The sequence below is a fragment of the Sinocyclocheilus rhinocerous genome, unplaced genomic scaffold, assembly GCF_001515625.1.
Source record: "Sinocyclocheilus rhinocerous isolate Xijiao unplaced genomic scaffold, SAMN03320098_v1.1 scaffold585, whole genome shotgun sequence".
Taxonomy (NCBI): Eukaryota; Metazoa; Chordata; class Actinopteri; order Cypriniformes; family Cyprinidae; genus Sinocyclocheilus; species Sinocyclocheilus rhinocerous.
Genome location: NW_015630024.1, coordinates 123617 through 142592, shown reverse-complemented (window position 1 = coordinate 142592; position 18976 = coordinate 123617). Strand labels below are relative to the sequence as shown.

The 18976-nt window shown below is 37.6% G+C and overlaps 1 pseudogene; it reads right to left on the bottom strand.

Annotated features, from left to right (window-relative positions):
- Positions 1-3996: 3996 nt before the first annotated feature.
- LOC107739662 (uncharacterized) lies at positions 3997-17155 on the bottom strand (annotated as a pseudogene).
- Positions 17156-18976: the final 1821 nt, after the last annotated feature.

Sequence of the window (18976 nt, the reverse complement as noted above, 5' to 3'; positions counted from 1 at the left end):
CCGTTAAAGAAGCAGCTATGACGAAGTAGTATGTCCCAAAGTTTGCCAATTTTTTCTTCTACATACTCAAAAGTATGTACTTTTTCTTCACAAAAAGAGTACATACTTTTAGGGCATAGTATAAGTAGGCGAATTTTTCTCTCACTTCTGGTATGTCATACGCGGAAGCCGTTCCGGCGGATGACGCAGCACGTTGGCGTTGCGTGATTAGTGATGAATGCGGAGAGAGAACAAAACGAAACGCCGGTTACGAATTAGAAGTACAAACCGAGGATTTGCAAAGAAAATTGTCGGAGGATTTCGATATAAACCAAGAGGAGACTGGTTTCCCTTTGCTAAAGTAAGGAAACTTTGCTTCCTTTGCTCCTGTAAACAAACTCGCGAGACTAGCATATCTCAGAGGCACACGCTCTGCACATAAGTATGGAACATACAACATACGTGGGACGCCTTTTCGTATGACAGATACCGGAAGTGAGAGAAAAGTGTTAATTACGTTTGAAATATGGATATTTTCTTACAAAAAAACGCATGCATTCACTACAGGAGGCCTTTATTCAGCCCCCGAAGCCGTGTGTGTGAGGCACGTTTTAATATGGATGCGCGTGCTTTATTTGACGACTTGTGGACTGTTCAACTGCAACACCCGCTGACTGCAATGATAGAGCTTGGAATAGCCAGGAGAATTTTTAATATAACTCTGACTGGATTCGTCAGACATACCCGTTAAGTTGACATACCTGAAGTGAGAGAAAAGAAAGTCATATACACCTAGGATGCTTCGAGGGTAAGTAAAACACAGTCTAATTTTCATTTTTGGGTGAACTAACCCTTTAAGTTGTAATTTATTTCTGTGATGACAAAGCTGAATTTTCAGCATCATTACTCCAGTCTTCAGTGTCACATGATCCTTCAGAAATCATTCGAATATGCTGAATTGATGCTCAAAGAATTATTTCTTATTATTATCAATATTGAAAACAGCTGTGCTGTTAAATTGTATAGGGGGAAAAAAAACATGATTTTTTTTTATGAATAGGAAGTTATTTAAAATGAACATTAAAAATTTTTTGGGGGGGGGGGGGGTGAATTATTATTTTATGTAATGTATATTTTTATGTAAATTATAAGTAATTTTAATGTGCAGCAATAAAATATTATACATCTGTTGCAATAGTAATACTACAATACAATAGTAATACTACAATATGCTACTACAATAGTAAAACAATTTTCCTGGTCTTTCTGGCTTCCTGCTCATTTCTGGTCATTTGTACATTTTTGTTGCTGAACACATGGCACGAGGCTCTGCTGAGCGGTGAAGGAAACTCAGTTCATTCACACATGCAATCGGACGGCTATCAGATCCAAGGACAAGCAAATAAAAGCGGCCTGTACACTTTATCAAGAGCTCTCTTTCTGCAATCACAAACAAGTCCAACGCCTAACTCACCCGCACCTCCCAACATCACGTCACAGAATGAGCTGCAGCAGCGGAAACCCATTCACTACACTGTTTATCAACACTTCTTGGAAATTAGGTATGATTATGTGAGCGATTTGTGAAACTTTAGACTGTCCTATTGTTTCAGTACATCGGGGATCTTTTCACACTTGTGAAATATCTGGGCTTTTAAAACATTATAGCCATATTTTAATCACTGATTCCACGTTTAAAGAGGCATTTTGGGTAGTCTGACCTCTATTTATATCTCACAGGTGTCTTAACGATTCTTCTCATGGTTGCAGGTGTAATAGGTTCATTAAAGGGTTAGTTCACCCAAAAATGAAAATTCTGTCATTAATTACTCACCCTCATGTCGTTTCAAACCCGTAAGACCTTCGTTCATCTTCGGAACACAAATTAAGATATTTTTGATGGAATCTGAGAGCTGTCTGACCCTGCATTGACAGCAACGCAACTGAAATGTTCCCATCCCAAGATCACGTCACAGGATGAGCTGCAGCAGCGGAAACCCATTCACTACACTGTTTATCAACACTTCTTGGAAATTAGGTATGATTATGTGAGCGATTTGTGAAACTTTAGACTGTCCTATTGTTTCAGTACATTGGGGATCTTTTCACACTTGTGAAATATCTGGGCTTTTAAAACATAAGGAGAGCAGAATGACCAGTCATGACAGAGACCGGACTTGTTTCTCAGTTTCTTGCGGTCTGTGGATCTCTGGAAGAGACGATGGGAGGTTATGAGAGAGTGTGAGTGTGTTATAAAGGATATTGTGTTTTAGAGTGTTTTGTGAAATGCGTTTCTCTTTTAGTGCTCTCAGTATTTCAACAACACGGAGGGTCATGTGGATCAGCCATCTTTACCAAATAGGGTATGTGGTAAGTTAACTTGTTCACAAAAATACTTGAGAATGAATATATGTCGGAAAAAAAATAATAATTTGAGCTTGTCTATATTAATGTTTAAGTAAAAAAACTAGTTTGGATTTAAGAAAATAATCATTCTTGGTCTTATTTCAATTTAAAGCAGCATTTTTTTTTAAATCAAGTAGAGCAACTGTTTTCAACAGAATAATCAGAAATGTTTCATGAGAAACAAATCAGTATATTAGAATGATTTCTGAAGGATCATGTGACACTGAAGACTGGAGTAATGATGCTGAAAATTCAGCTTTGATCACAGGAATAAAATACATTCAAATAGAAAATAGTTTTTTTAAATTGTAATAATAGTTCACAATATTACTGTTTAAAAAACATGCGTATATAATTGCTAAGCATGATTTATATTAAGGTACTGTATTAAAAAGTACTACATTAATATATTTACATACTTCATGACGCTTATATTGTACATCAGTAATATTTTAATGGCATTGCAGTCATATATTTGCACATGGTATTAAAATCCAATCTAAAACATTTATCTGGACTAACATAGCTGTGGTTTTGATTGCTTTTTGTTATTTTCACTCAAATATGTTTAAAGCTCAATAATGGGAGAACCGTCTGTTGAAGATTCCTGATCTAAGGCATAACTAATCATTTAGAGGAGACCATCTGCACGGTTCCCGTCACTATCCACTCCGCTGACAGACATGTAAACACAAGACGAGAATCGATAACATTTACACATGACCAGAGCCGAGAGCCAGCTGCGGAACCAAAGACAAGGGTGAAAACGGGGTGACACTTACAGGTCTTGTTCATTAAGTACTGTTCATAAGTTCATTCTGAGGGATTCAATAAAAGTTCTGCTATCATAGGTGAAAAAATAGGTGTCAGTCTGTCGTCCTCCTGAGCTGTGGAGTGTGACAATGGTGTTTGTGTCCTGTGTTGTCAAACGCCATTATCACACTAAATAGCCACGGTGAGACCTCACAACCACCTCAGCCAATCAGCACAGAGAAACATGATCATGATGATGGATTCTACTGTGAGAATATGAAACACCCTTGTGTCTTTGAATATGTAGGCGTGTGTGTTTGCGCACAACAAGGTTGATAATTTGGCATCTGCCAAAAATCGATGTAATAGATCATGTCTGCTATAGTGTTGGGTCGTTCTTGAACGATTCGTTCATTTTGAACGAATCTTTAATGTGACTCGGAAAGAACGAGTCGTCTCGGGGAGTGATTCGTTCAGTCGCGCATGCGCAACATCCTATAGGTTCTGTACTGGAATTAGTCAAGTAGTTCACCTGGTTTGAGTCTTCGGGTTTTTCCGAGTCGTTCGTTCATCACGTGACAGCCCCATAAGCCCAAACCTGACGACTTGTCAGATAAGAGGTGGTGTGCTAATCAGACTGAAGACCCGGGTAAACAATGAATTAATCTTTTCTGTTTCTTATAGCAGTTTTGTATTGTTTGTAGTGTGATCAACGTTTGCGTAAGTAGTAGACATATTTATATATATATATATATATATATATATATAATTTATATATAACATTTATATATAAATAAAATAAGTAATGAAATAATTCAAGTAATTTCTTTTAAGTTTGTGATTAAAATAAACCCAGACTTAATAAAGAAAAAAAAAACTTATTAATACACAATATACCATTCAGAGGGGATAATTCAAAGCCAATACAAGACAAATGTGGTTCGGTCAAGCCAAGAATCTGATGACCTTTGACCTTCAATTCACATTCACTAAGACTACTAATAGATAAGACTATCTAGATTTGCAGAAAGTAGCAACGGTAACATCACAGTTTTTAATTTCAAGTGATTGATTTGTGCAGTTCATTAACACTAACAAGACGAATACTTGGCTTCAAACGTGTGTGCTTATATATAGCAATGAGGCAATAAGTCATTTGACTTTGGAAGGATGATGGGAACGTGAAGGTGGAGGCAAATCAACAGCTGTTTACTGGGCAAGTGTACAAACCTTTCCATAGCATCAGATTTACCACCTCATCCTTCCTTCCAAGAAACAGCGTAGATCAACTTAAAAAATTCAAGAAAAATTAAATACTAAATTTGTGTGAAAATAAAGTATTTTGACATTGAATATGAGAAGCTTCAAACATTCAATTCCAGCAGTTACATTCAAGTCTAACAATCTTTTACGGCTGTCCAGTACATTAATCTCACTCATAAAGTAAATATCTATTTAAGATTTAGCAGTTTGATAAATTAAGTACTTATTGCACATATTATAACAAACAATCATAATAACATGAAGTTGTTGTTATTCAGAAGTGCCAGTAGGCTAATAATAAAGAATCAGATTGCAGCACCACAGGCACGACTTTTCAACCAAGCAAATCGGGATAAAACACTATCACAAGCTGATATTTCTTGGGTTTAAACAAAAAATATTACATCGAAAAAGTGTTATATCAATTGTCAGTCGACTCACCCCTTAAAAAAACAAAAAATTCAATAAAAAACAATAATAAGCTCATTTAAAATAGCACAAAAGAGCTCTCAAGAAAGAAGTAACCTCCCTACTGTCCTTACAGATGAATGTCATCTTACATTTAAAGAAACATCTCAGAAACACGTTTGTCCCTGAGCAAGAAAACGGCGAAAACTAGATATCCTACAAGCAGACATTCAGAGTTTCTGTGCGATCAGGATTTGCCGTTCAGAACGGGGCCGAGCGGGTTGTGTTTTTGGCTTTGGCGGGCCGACGGTCCATTTTGGCTTGGGCTGAAGAGACGTCAGGCCCAGAAGCTCACAGTATCTGTTACACTGATGAAGAGCCTTGAACTGATCAATGAAGGAAGTGGCACAGTTTCCTCTGAACCCTTTATAGCTGCAATCATACAAATCTATATTACTGCTTTCATAAGAACTACACAGTTTTTATTGTAAATATTTAAATGCTTATTTAAGTAACGTATTATTATTATTATTATTATATACAGCATTTATACATATTTTAATATAATTTAAATATATTTTTATATATTTAAATACATAAATATTTGTGATATTTTAAAATCTGAATTTACCCTTTTTTACAGGTGGCAATCCCAACATCTGTCAGTTTCATGATGATGGATTCTACTGTGAGAATATGAAACCCCCTTGTGTCTTTGAATATGTAGGCGTGTGTGTTTGCGCACAACAAGGTTGATAATTTGGCATCTGCCAAAAATCGATGTAATAGATCATGTCTGCTATATGTGTGTACTGACCCAGGTTGCCAGACAGTATGCGTGTCGTGACACACTTTCTTCATATTTTGTTCTGTATTAGTATTAGTATCTTCATGACAATAATAAACTAGCAAGTTTCTTGAAGTGTTTTAATGGGTCAAGAGTTATTTTAAATTCAGCAAGGATGCAGTGCTATGTTAGTATCATTGAAGTAATGTTGTAGTTTATTAATATTTTAGATATCTGCTGTTTTCATTTAAAATTTTACTTAAATGTTGAAATTTTTTACATTTTTGTTTGTTTTTTTAAATAGTTTTTTATATGAATTTTTGTTTAGTACATCAAGTTAAAAATTAAAAATGTTGAAAAAAAAAATATATATATTTTTTAAGTTTACATATTTTTAAATATTAAAAACAAATATATAAATAAACTCATATTTATATATTTTAATATAATTTAAATATATTTTTATATATTTAAATACATAAATATTTGTGATATTTTAAAATCTGAATTTACCCTTTTTTACAGGTGGCAATCCCAACATCTGTCAGTTTCATACCCACACCTGGACATAAAAGAGAATATTTGTAATGGTTCACTCCTTGCAGGATTCGAATCTACATTCTTCTTGTTACACTGTTAATGTCATGATGTGCAATATATGGTCGAATGGAAGTACTGTGCATTATTTACCCTGCATATCGGTGACCAGCAGGTTGCCGTCAGTCTGTGTATAGACCCAGTGCTGGAAGGCGCAGCATTTCTGTCCCGCCTCAGAGTCTCTGCGCATCAGGTTGATCTCCTTCCCGTCCTTCACAGAGTACTTCACAAATTCTCCCAGCAGCTCCTCCTCCAGCGTGGCGTAAGGGACGTCGTTAGACGGCCGGTGCACCAAATAAATAGGGATGATTCTGGGAATTTAAGGACAATTTAATTAATTAATACAAATAGTGAAAAAAGTGTGTCCTAGATTATGAAATGTACACTTCCATTCAAATGTTAGCTTTCAAAAATGATTCTTTATTTAATTTTTTAAAAATATTTTCTTTCAGCAAGGATGCATTCAATTGATATATATATATTATTTCAAATATTTAATAGTTCTATTTCAAGCATGTCAATAACCTTTAAAATAATATCAATAGCATGAAATAGTTTCGGATTTCTGGCTAGACTGAAGAAAGCAATATAAAATGTATATTAAAAAGTTTTATAATAAAAATGTAGTATTGTTAAAATATACACTGACCAAAAAATGTTTTTTTGAAAGAAATTCACATTTTTTCAACAAGAATGCATTACATTGATTAAAAGTGAAAGAAGAGATATTTATAATGTAACTGGAGATTTTTTTTTTTTTTCAAATAAATGCTGTTTTTTTTTACTTTCTACTCCTCAAACTTATCACGGTTTGCAGAAAAATAATAAGCAGCACAACTGTTTTCAACACTGATAATAATAACAAATGTTTCTTACACTAATCAGCATATTAGAATGATTTCTGAAGAATCATGTGTCACTGAAGACTGGAGTAATGATGCTGAAAAATTCAGCTTGGCATCACGGGAATAAATGACATTTTAAAATACATTCAAATAGAAAACACTTTTTAATTAAAAGTAATATTTTACTGTATTTTTATACATTTAAAAAATCTTTTGAATGGTAGCGTAGATGTTACTTCAATTAGAAAATCTTTGCTAACCCTTAAGTTCAGCTGTGTCAAATTCAAACACTAAGAAAGTTGACTTATTAAGTAAATGTGGAAACTTTTTCACCTCATACCGTACAATTACATTATGGTTAGATACAATACAAACAACAATACAGATACTCTATGTAGAAGATTCCCAGTACTTTTTACACTTCACAAGTTCGTGTATTGTTATACTTACTCTGGCACCTCTCCAAATGATTCTGCAGACTTGGCCACACTATTGTACGCTTTAATATATTCCCTGGCGGTATTCTGCACATGACATTCCTGGTTAAAAAATTAAAAACGAATCAGTCCCAAATCTCCTTAAGCTAAGTTCTTAATTAAACATCTCCTTAGAGACATTCACTCTCACCTCCACAGCCAGGCTGTAGTTCTTCTGGACAAGTTCCTCATTGTTTTTGGTCCCATAGCTGATGGCGTTGTGTACTTTCAGGACGCAAGGACGGCCGGGGTTGAAGCTCGGCAGATTGCCTTCTCTAAGAGTGGTCCTGAAAGCCTTGCGATGCATGCCTTCACCGAAGTGGACCTTTTCAGTCACGATGCTCGCTGGTTGATTCTCTCCAAAGTACTGATCTGAGAGGAAATCTTCCTTAAAGAGAAGCGGGCTGCACTGGATGTTCTCCTCATCACCGTCCACAACCCTGGGCTCAGCTGGGAGATAGATAAATAGGATGAGAAGTGTGGTAAAACTAACCGATCACACTCACAACACATTAAAACACATACACCTGTCAGATTTTCATAAAAGAAAATCTCTATTATTCAGCATACCGTTCATACTATTTTAGTTACTCATAGGAACAGCAGAGAGACCATGAAACGAAAGGTCTATTTACCTGACTGATCATGACTCGGAATGACTCGTTCCATAAGCACTGAAATAAAAAATTTGACACAGTTGAGTCAATGAGTGTAATATATCATGTTTGCAGATTTACAAAGTGAGGATTCGTTTCCCAGACACACATTCAGAATATGTATACTTCTGTTCAAATGTTTGACGTCAGTAAAAATTTTTTTAAAGAAATTAATGCTTTTTATTCAGAAAATATGCATTAATAAATAGGCAATAATAAATATGGTACAAAAGATTTCTATTTCAAATAAATGCTGTTCTTTTGAGCTTTCGATTCATGGTTTCATATCACAAGAAATCATATCACAAGAAATGTTTCTTGAGCAGCAAATCGGAATATTAGAATGATTTCTGAAGGATCAAAAGACTGGAGTAATTGCTGAAAATTCAGCTTTGACATCATTGGAATAAAATACATTTTAAAGTATATTAAAATAGAAAATACCTATTTATTTCTCTTTTTTTTTTACATTTTTGCAGACATATAAAAGGTATTACATCATTTACAAAATGAGACAGGATGTCTGGTAAGAAAATAATACCTATTTAAATTGTAATAATATTTCATGATATTACTTTTTTGGATCAAATAAATGCAACCTATAAAATAAATACAGTTGCGCTGCTTAACATTTGCAATTGTGGAAACCGATACATTTTTAGGAGTCCTTGATGAGTAGAAAGTATAAAAGAGCAGTATTTATTTGAAATAGGAATCTTTTCTAACATTATAAATGTCTTTACTGTCACTTTTGATCATTTTAATGAATCCATGCTGGATAAAAGTTTTAATTTCTTTTTTAAAATCTTACTGTCCTCACACTTTTCAACGGTATAGTGTATTATGTATGGATTGTATTCGTGCCGCACACATGCATACTTAATGTACTTAATTAATTGTCGAATTGTATTAAATGCAGTGAGCCATTTTGGAAGCAGGAGAAGTCTTTATCTGGCTTTCTTTAAGACTATTACCTCATTCACCCTGCTGAAACTTCAGAGCATGAGTTTCTGCTTTAACTTTCTGCTTAGTCATGGAGTACTTCAGCAAATTAAAATGGTAATTTATAGCCTCTTTAATCATTAGTCTGGGAAAGCAGCCTTCTATGTCTTACCCTCAGATGTGAGATGGTACTCTGAGGTCGAAACAGAAATGTTGGCAGCATTCAGGCTGCATTTGTACAGCCCTAGATCTTTACTGCAAACCTTTAGGATTGTCAAAGTGAAGCGGCCGTCATCCTTCTCTCTACAGAAAATAGAAAAATATTTAACTGAACATTTATAGTGAATCAATCCTTCTTCACACATCTGGGCAAAGGATCCTAGAGACTAAACACAGTGGCCTATGCAGACCAGATGTTCATTTTTGAATCCTGCAGTTAAACTTCAGCTTACAAAACATCTCAGAAGGACCATTCTGGACTGCAGAGGTTTCTTTGAGAGCGTCTGAGGCACAGTCAGCATTCAGTAGGAATGAATCACTCTGTTATGTAAAAGGTTCATTTCGCTCCCACTATAAGTCATGGCTGAATCACCAGAGCGCTGATGTTCACTCGGGTCTCTGCCAAAATTTACAGCAGAACAGAGAAGAACAGAGTGCCACCAAGTGGTAAAAGAGCTACAGTATAATGATGACCATCTCAGTTAAATAATTCCATTTGGAAACTTAATTTTGGACCAGAGTCAGACGATAATGTAGGTAGATAAGGATGAAGCGGCGGCTGATAGGAAAAGAGGGGTTTCTTACACTTTGTTTATCTCTGACAGCACTGTTCCCTCTTTAGTCCACTTAATGGTGGCATCATGTGGGACAGGACTGAACTTGCACCAAAGCAAGATGTTCTGGGGGTCAGCAGGGACTGGGTCAGCCTGGATCTCTGAGACTATAGGAACCACTACAACCAAAACATAAAAATGCATAATTTATAGCCCTTTTTGCATGAATTTATTTGATAAACCTGCTGGGGCCAGTTGCATAAACATAGACGCTATGTTAAGACCGCGTCTTAAAGCAGCACTATGTACCTTTTCCTGTGTTCAAAATTTGCTAAATGTATATAATGAGCAAGTACATCATGAATTCATCTTCCAAACCGCGTTTTTGTCTTATTCAGAATCACTACGGTACACTTATAATAAGTACTTATATTTGTACTGTAGCCTGGTTGATCGTTTCGTGTCTTAGGACATCAATGTGTCGTCACGAGCCGCAGGGACTTAAAAATCATAATTTGTGTTCTACTGAAGAAACAAAGTCACCAACATCTTGGATGCCCTGGGGGTAAGCAGATAAACATCAAATTTTCATTTTTGGGTGAACTATCCCTTTAAGAACTAGTTTGACCAACTGTTAGCCAAGAGGTAATCAGACTTACATTTTGGATTCAAATCAGTCCGTTCTCCCTTTTTAAAACTGACTTTAAAAAGTAATGACTTAATGAAAAAAAATTAGATGAGTAACTTTTTAAGAAGCAGTTTATGCAACTGGCCCCTGGATTCCATTGTATCCCACCCCAAAAACAACTTGAATCAGCCTAAGGTGATTAGCTGGTCTCCCTAAGTCAGTCAAGCTGATTACGCTGGTCTGTTTTGTAGGTTTTAGAGATTTATGGTCACTTGACCAATTCGCAAACCATCTAAAACCACCTTCACTAGATTGGGAGACAAGCTAAACCAGCTTAAACCAGCTAAGACCAGCAAACCACATCAGACTGGGTCAAGTTGCATGGTTCTGACATTTCTGACTCAGGAACGCATACTATAAACATATCAAATGTTCCTGTGCAGGAGTGTCCATTCCTGTTCCTGAAGGCCACAATCCTGCCGAGTTTAGCTTGGGTCCTAAACAAACACACCTGAACCAGATAATCAAGTTCTAGAACACTTCCAGACAAGTGTTTTTTGGCAGGTTGAAGCTAAACTCAGCCAGACATTGGGCCTCAGGGAGCAGAATTGGACACCCCTGTTCTATTGGATTTACTTCTAATTTGAAGTTGAACAGGAATGCATTTGGAGAACCTTCTTTGGGTATTGGAGTCTTCTGCTTGACAACCTCACTGTAAGATCTCCGGGTCGTATCTTCTCCATCTTTTCTTGCTTGGCGGAAAATAGCGGGCAGCTGTGGCCTCGTCCTTATCGGAACTGCTCCAGACAGGTCATTTGCGATTCGCCTGCGCTTGATGTCGTCATTCAGCATGCTGGGTAAACACATGCTCGGAGAATCAGAGGTGCACGTCTTATTTTCCATCTTGGCTGTGTTACTGGCATCTACTTTGAGTTTTATAGGGGTGGCTTTCTGAGTGGCATTTACGCTGCCAAAGTAGGGTTCTACTTTGGGTCTCACTGAAATCACTTTCTGAGTGCTATCTTTGTTAGTAACGTCCATTTTAGCGGGAAGATGAGATGCTGGTTTATCCAGACCGTTTGATGCTACCTTCAGGACAAGGTTCTCGGTCTTGCCACTCATGCTCTTCTGAGTGCTTCTGCTCCCTATGTCACTCGGTGGATCATTTTCGGGTTTTGGTGTCCCGTGTTGCGCATGCTTCTTTTTCTTCTTCCCTTGGGTTTTAGGAGCGATCTTCTCTGTGATGACGATGGTTTCAATGACAGGAACTGGCCGATCTTCACAACCATCTCCTTCTGAATTGAATTCCTCTCTCATCTGGGATGGGGGCTGAAGATCTTGCTTTTTTGATGTTTGAATCCCGTGTTGCTGCTTCTCAGCTGGGTTCTCCTTATGTTTAGAGCGTGTTTTACCATCTGAGGATGTTTTGGAAGTCTTGTGAGGCATATTGTCTGTTTTGGGTCGTTCCTCGTAGTTTGACAATGAGAAATGATTTAAACTGGGTTCTTCCAAGTCTAGAGTGACATATGCAACAAGTTTGTCTTCAGACACCATAAAACGCTGTCCTGTGAGTAAAATTAACTTAGAAAGCTCTTTGCTGATATCACAGGTATCACTGTACTCGGCTTTTCTTTTAGTGTCCTTGATGGAAGGTTCATCTGAAGATGAAGATAAAGAATGGTCAGGGCATGTATGAAAGCAATCTTCAGAAAAATTGTCACTATTGACTGATTTTTGATCACTCTTAATGTGTATCTCATTAATAATCCCTTTAGGTGGAAGATCTAGATCATCCTGTGGACTTTTCAATAAACTACTATGGAGGAAAGTATTTCCAGTATTGAGTGGAGCAAACGGCATAATAAACTGTGGAAATGTATTTCTTTCCTCCTCTTTTGGCTTCACAGTGCACTCAGTGTTAAAATGCACAAAAGATTCATTTCCTTCAGCACGTCCCGTCTCAGAAGACACGTGACTGTTCGATTGAGAGGGACATGTGTGGAGAGCAACATTGGAGCCGTGACGCCGCTACTCGCCGCTCACACAGTCAGTTAAATTCTTGTCGCTGGTGCACACTGAGATCCTTTGAGAAGTAAAACTGCTTTGACTTTCCTCCTCAAAGACCAACCCGAGTTGGGAAACTTCGTCTCCGGTCACCTCCACCAGCGCATTTCCTTCCAACTGAAACACAGAAACATAGAAAAAACATTAAATGTCATGGAGAAGACAGAAGAAATCAGAGGCAGACAGCATAGGAATTGAAGCATTTGTATCATTTGACAAGTCAATTTAGGCCTATTCTCATCCAAACTACATTTAGCTGTTTGTTTACATACCTCACAGAGGCGAATGTCCGTCTAATGCAAAAACCATTATGCTTTCATGCTGCAGTCTACAGCCACATGTGGCTACCAATAGAAGGGGTCATCTCTATTATAGTGATCACAGCCGCTGTGTAACGTAAGTGAACCAATCACAGCTCTCCCGCTGTCTCAGGGGTCTGTGGGATTGGAGAAACTGTCGTACAGTACGACACTGAGTTTGAGAGCAGGGGTCGTATTTCGGCCCTCAGCTGTGCTCGTGCCCCTCACCCACTGCCTCTCCAGTTCCTCTTTTGCTCTTGCTGGTCTATTATCATCCGCCACCCTCTATAATTAGTCTGCATACCTGTTTATCAGTATTTTTCTCTGCACCTCACATTTCCTCAGCAGCCACAGCTGTCTGTCATGTACGTATGAGGAGGGTGGTGAATGTTTAAGTGTTAGTGTGTGTATTTGAGCCATACTTTTGTAATGAGTTTGTCAAAAATGACTCTAGAAGAACATTTGAGTAGAAAATAGCGGAAAAAATAAAATAATTAATAAAAATACACATTTAATAAAATAATATTTCTTTAAATGCAGAATATTGTAATTCACACAGGTATATGTTTAGTGTGTGTGTGTGTGTGTGTGTGTGTGTGTGTGTGTGAGAAAGTATGTGTGTACACTATGAAGTGATATTTTTGTGTGGAATGACTTGGCTCTTCCAGCACACAGTGTGTCGTAATAAATAATGAAAGTCACGATGAAAGTGTTCCACACATGTAAGACCTATTAAAGGAAATGTTAAAGGTGACAGGCTATTTAAGATTACATTCCATCACAATAATATGTGGAAGATTTTACATAATGGAAATGGTCACTAATAAAACAGTATAAAAAAATACCATGGTACTGGCATGTTTTGTTGGACATGTTACTATAGTAATACCATGTTTTTGAAACTGAACCTTTGCATTCTTTGCACTACAGTACCTATATATAAATACCACGGCATGTGAATACAGTAAGCATTTAGTATCATGTTTATGCATGATGATTTGGCTCCAACAAAGTACTTTTTTAGGTACTAATGCTGAAACTGTGTGGCAGCTACATTCAGACTCAGGTTTTAAAATTTGCATTCAATATGTGGTTACTTCAGTACAGTTAACCAAAACTAACCTTTCGTTTAAACTGAAACCTTGAAATGCAAATCTCTCGATGCAAACTGCAGAAGATCTAAAGAAAACTCAGTCAAAACTGGCATCTACAGTATGTCTGCCTGTGCTAATTGTATTTGAAATGTGCTAGTCATCTCACCTCTGTACTCCAAAGCTCTCCAGGGATTTGTCGAGTTCCATAAAGTTTGGCACTGGCCTCGTTTGCAGGAGATTTTGATTCATATGCATGGCTGCATCTGGTTTATTGGATTCAGACCTCTCCAACAAACTCATGTTGCTCTCCATCGTTGTATTGTTCTTTCTGTCTGAGTCTGAATGAGAAGGAAGTCCATCTTTATCAGCTTGGTTAAAAAGAGTTCCATTAGTGTTATCAGACTCGACTAGTCCTCTACTCAAGGCTTGACCTGGTTCTTCTGGTTCTAAGAGGTTCAGGCATGTCTGTCCAGTGATGTTTGCATTATCAGGACTTGTCCTTTGCTCCAAAATGTTGTCTTGGATTGCCATACCGTGCTTAGGACCAGTGCTCGAAGTGTTAGCGCTGGTAAAAGAGTCTTCTGAATAGGTGTTAACTGCCTGGAACCAGTCTGAAAGTGCACTAGCCCAGCTGTCTGAGGACAACCACCTCTCAACAGGTGGAAACCCCAGCTCCCAGTCTTCAGTGTGATGGTCAATTGAAATGTTCTCTCTCCTGGAGTGATCCGAGGCTTTTGTTTTGTCTGGATGGGCCGTGGTGGGGCTGGGAGAACACGAACAACCCCACTTGTCAAAAATAGCACCCTCATCCTTGGCTTCACCTGCCAAGAACTGGCGAGTGTCCATCCACAACTCGCTACTAGCCTCAACATCAAGTTCCATTCTTGTGAACTTTAAGCAAGCACCATCAATCTCCTCAGAACATTTACCTAAATCTCTATTCGTGACAGATGTTGGGCAAAGGATCACTTGTGAGAGATCCTTCTCATGTTTTTCACCAATTTGTGAGGTTTTAAGCATGGATTGGTGGACAAGTGACCCAGAATTATCTGTTTTCTCAGTTGCCAGTGGTCCACATGTCAAGTCCTCTGCAATGTCATGAATTTCTGGACGAGTTTTATAGGCAGTCGCCGCTTCCACTGCTACATCAACACCTTCAGATGTATCCTGGCAAGTCTGGATGAGGGTTTCAGAAGAAGTCGCATCGGTCTCATTGCTTGCACCATTCATTACATTAGAGACAGTATTTACCGAGGGACCATCATCATTAGCCATTGGGTTAACATCAAGTCCAATGCTCTCAAAAGAGCCATATTGGTTTAAAATGGTGTCTTGGCTCATTTCTTCTTGTCTGTTGTGTTCTGTTAATAATGGACTCATTAAAGTGTCAGGAGCCTCATTTGGATCCGCTTTAGTGTTTGAGTTACCATGTTTGTCATTTTGATTTCTGTCCAATAGGTGAATTAGGTTAGGGATGTTAGTACTGTTTGTGATACTGTCAGTCTCCATTATAGCAGCAGTACTGAAGTCACAGTTATCACTTTTATTAATTTCTATCACTGCAGTGTGATCCAGGGGCTGTGTTAAGACTAAACCACTCTCATTTTCCCTTTCAATGTTTGTATTATGGATCTCAATGGTCCCATCCTGGCACGGAACTGCCATTAATCCTGAGCTTCCTGAGTCTGGATCAGGGTGTTGCGATCAGGGACTGAACTAAAGCTGTCGTCTGTCTGGTTGTCCGTGGCACGAGTGGGCTCATTTTCCTCTATGGGCGGTGAAGCGAAGGAAGAGTTGACAGCATCTGTGTCCAGGAACAGCAGATTGTCTGGTGTGGCCATGTCAACCCACTCAGCTGTCATCTCCCTCGCTCTGGATCACTACACACACGTCACTGCAAGAGAGGAAACGGAAGAAGAGAAAAAATAAAACAAGAAACAATTAGATGCATAGAAAACGAGAGCTACAGATCATTTAATAAAGCAAGAAAAAAGTACTGTGCTTTTAGAATTGGTAACATGCTATTCTTTTTAGTAACTTTCATCTGATGCTGTCAGTACACCATTGCACAACCACAGTATGTTTTGTAAGACATCATAGGCAAAATTATGCCACTATATTGTGAGCCCTATGCATTTTTATAAAAAAATATCTAAATATTTTTGAACAAGATAAATCTAAGGTTAAACGTTAAATATTGTATTATTTATTTAATAATGCTTTTATTATAGGTTTTATATATAATGTTATATAATAACATATATGATATTTTATTTCAAATACATAATAAATAAAATAAATGTAAAACTAATTAAGTTAATTTTAGAAATATAAATAACTGCATCCAATCCTAGGTTTTTCCATAACAAACAACCTCTATTGTTGCCCAAAGGTGTTGGGCTACACTGGAAAACAAACTGAGTGATTGGTCAAAATGAGTTTCCACTTAGATTTGTATCAGCCCGTGTGTGTGCAATTTCCATACGTCATTCTTACGTCAAAGCTATCAGATGAATATGACTCAACCCTGTTTTTCCTACACACATGATTTTCTTAAGCTTCTCTTAAACTGTCATCGCGCACTTCAGTCAGATGCAAGACGTCATAAATTTAAGAGACGTAACGCAAGATATAAATAAATAAAGTTAATTATAACTCACATACACAGTCTGCAACTAATAACTGATTTCAGTATGCATGCAAACATGCAGTTGTGTGCTGTACAATTCAAAATGTTAACTTGATACTGTAATAAAAAAAAGAGTAAAGAAAGCCTAAATCAGCTTATAGTAAAATACTATGTGTGTTAGAATAATATGACTAAATAAGAAAACAATCATACATTTTTGTCACTATACCATTAAAAGTACAGTGTCAATGTAAACTATAAATTCATGTCATTCAAATAAATCAAATTGGCTTCAGAATTTTTTACAATTTCAATTACAATTAGCAGCCAAAACCGTAAAACCTGACGACCTTTGACAGACACATTACCTCAGTTTGGACACATCTGTCATGAGAGACCAAGTCCAAAGATTTCACTCTTAAAGCAGCCAGCGCTCAGCATCAGATCCCTGCGGGCAGAACACAACAGAAAAAAATTCCCAGACAATGAAGCAGGTACCTTTTTTTTTTTAACATCCAAAAGGGCAATTATACTCAACGGTGATGTAGGTCTGGAGAATATGAGGTTCACATAAAGCTGACAGGTCTTGGGGGTTTAGGGAGAGGGGTTATTTTTAGTCCACATCCCCCTTAGTTCAAAGTGGGTTACCTGATAGCAGAGACGTGCCGGACGATTAATCACTTCATGGCTATATTTGCCTGCCTTGCGATCATCAGAGTTGACAAACATCGTGTTTTCATCTGCGAAGCCAGAATGAGATTATTACTGTCAGAACAGTGGAGGGGAATTTGACATTGAAAGGTATTTTAATGCCTCTCAGGGGTGCTGATGGGCGAGTGTTTATCCTGCATCGGTTTCACAGACGCAGATAGAGGGATTTTAAATAAGAAACGTTTAAAGCTCCACAGGGAGGATCAGATCTACAAGCTTCGACGCAGAGGAAGAAGATTGCAAAGTTCTCAGAATTGCTTCGTTCTTTCCTTAGACAAGCTACTTCTTTTCCTCCTATTTATTCTAACACGCTCGTTCTCTCTAGCACACACATCTGTAATGTGAGGTGGCCTTCCCAACAGGTGCATTTGATTCGAGGAACACACAGTTATGGAAACTTGCTCTCTCTGTCTTAACACCGAATTCATGAAGCTGTCAACAAGAGCAGCATGCTTAATATTTCTTATTTGTTTGTGCTATTCAAGGAATAGATGACCCAAACACAAGCATTCTGTCATCACTTACTCTCCCTCAGGTTCTCCGGTGAAATACAAAATATGTTTTTAATAAATCAAATTATAATTATGCCCATGCACTTTTTGCCCATGCACTTACAATCAATGAGGGCGGGAGTTTTCAAGCTTAAAAAACAATGCAAATGCAGGAAAAGGTAGTCCATGCAACTTATGCACTATATTCCAAGCCTTTTGAATGCTTTCGTATGAGGAACAGACCAAAAATTTTGTTTAAATTAAGTCTGTTCAACACCCATGTTGTTATGTGGTGCATGGATTACAAACGAACAAAATGTGCATTCAAATTTTCATGCAAAATGAGATTTAAATTGAGGTTCACTAGTAAATGTTCTGACAGGTCCTTTGTCATGTTTAATATCTCCCTCAATTTACAAGTGTCTCTGGATGCAACAAATTTAACTGACATCCTCCAGCTTAGGGTTGGCACAGGTCGAGAAACCTTTAAGCTTTGCAGGCTGTTAAAATCACGCTGAGGTTTCAGTCTTCAGAATGCGTTGCTTTATAGATTGATCCCTGTGGGAACATACTGTCTTCACTCTTTCAGTGTCCTACTGCAAACCTCTGAGGGCATAAACCCCTGACTCCAGTCTGTGTCCTGAGACCGGGTCATGAACATCACACTTACACAAACACACACACACTCAGATCGACAGGTCAAGTGATGTGACCTTATTTTCCCATTGAGCCTCACTCATTAGATTCCACTGGACACCTCTTACAACACACACACACACAAACACACACATTCCTGTAAATGTGTTATCTGAGCAGACGCCTCTCATACACACTCAAGCAGAGAAGTGCCATTACTTTACACAGAACATATCTTCCTGTAAACAGAGATAATTTGAGATATTGTGCAGCTTTTATGAGGTTCAAAAATGAGTTCAGCATTTAATTTTCTCTCACTTTTTTTTTTTTTTAATTACCTTTTTTAGTTTCGGACCTGTACTCTCAACGGAAATACAGAAACCTCTCAGGCTTCATTAGAAATATTTGAATTTGTGTTATGAAGACTTACCAAAGTCTTATGGGTTTATGGGTAAATGAAATTTTTTGCTGAGCTATCCCTGTAAGGTCTGAGCATCCTCTGTGTGTCTGTGTGTGTAGAGGTCCTCAGGAACAGTGCG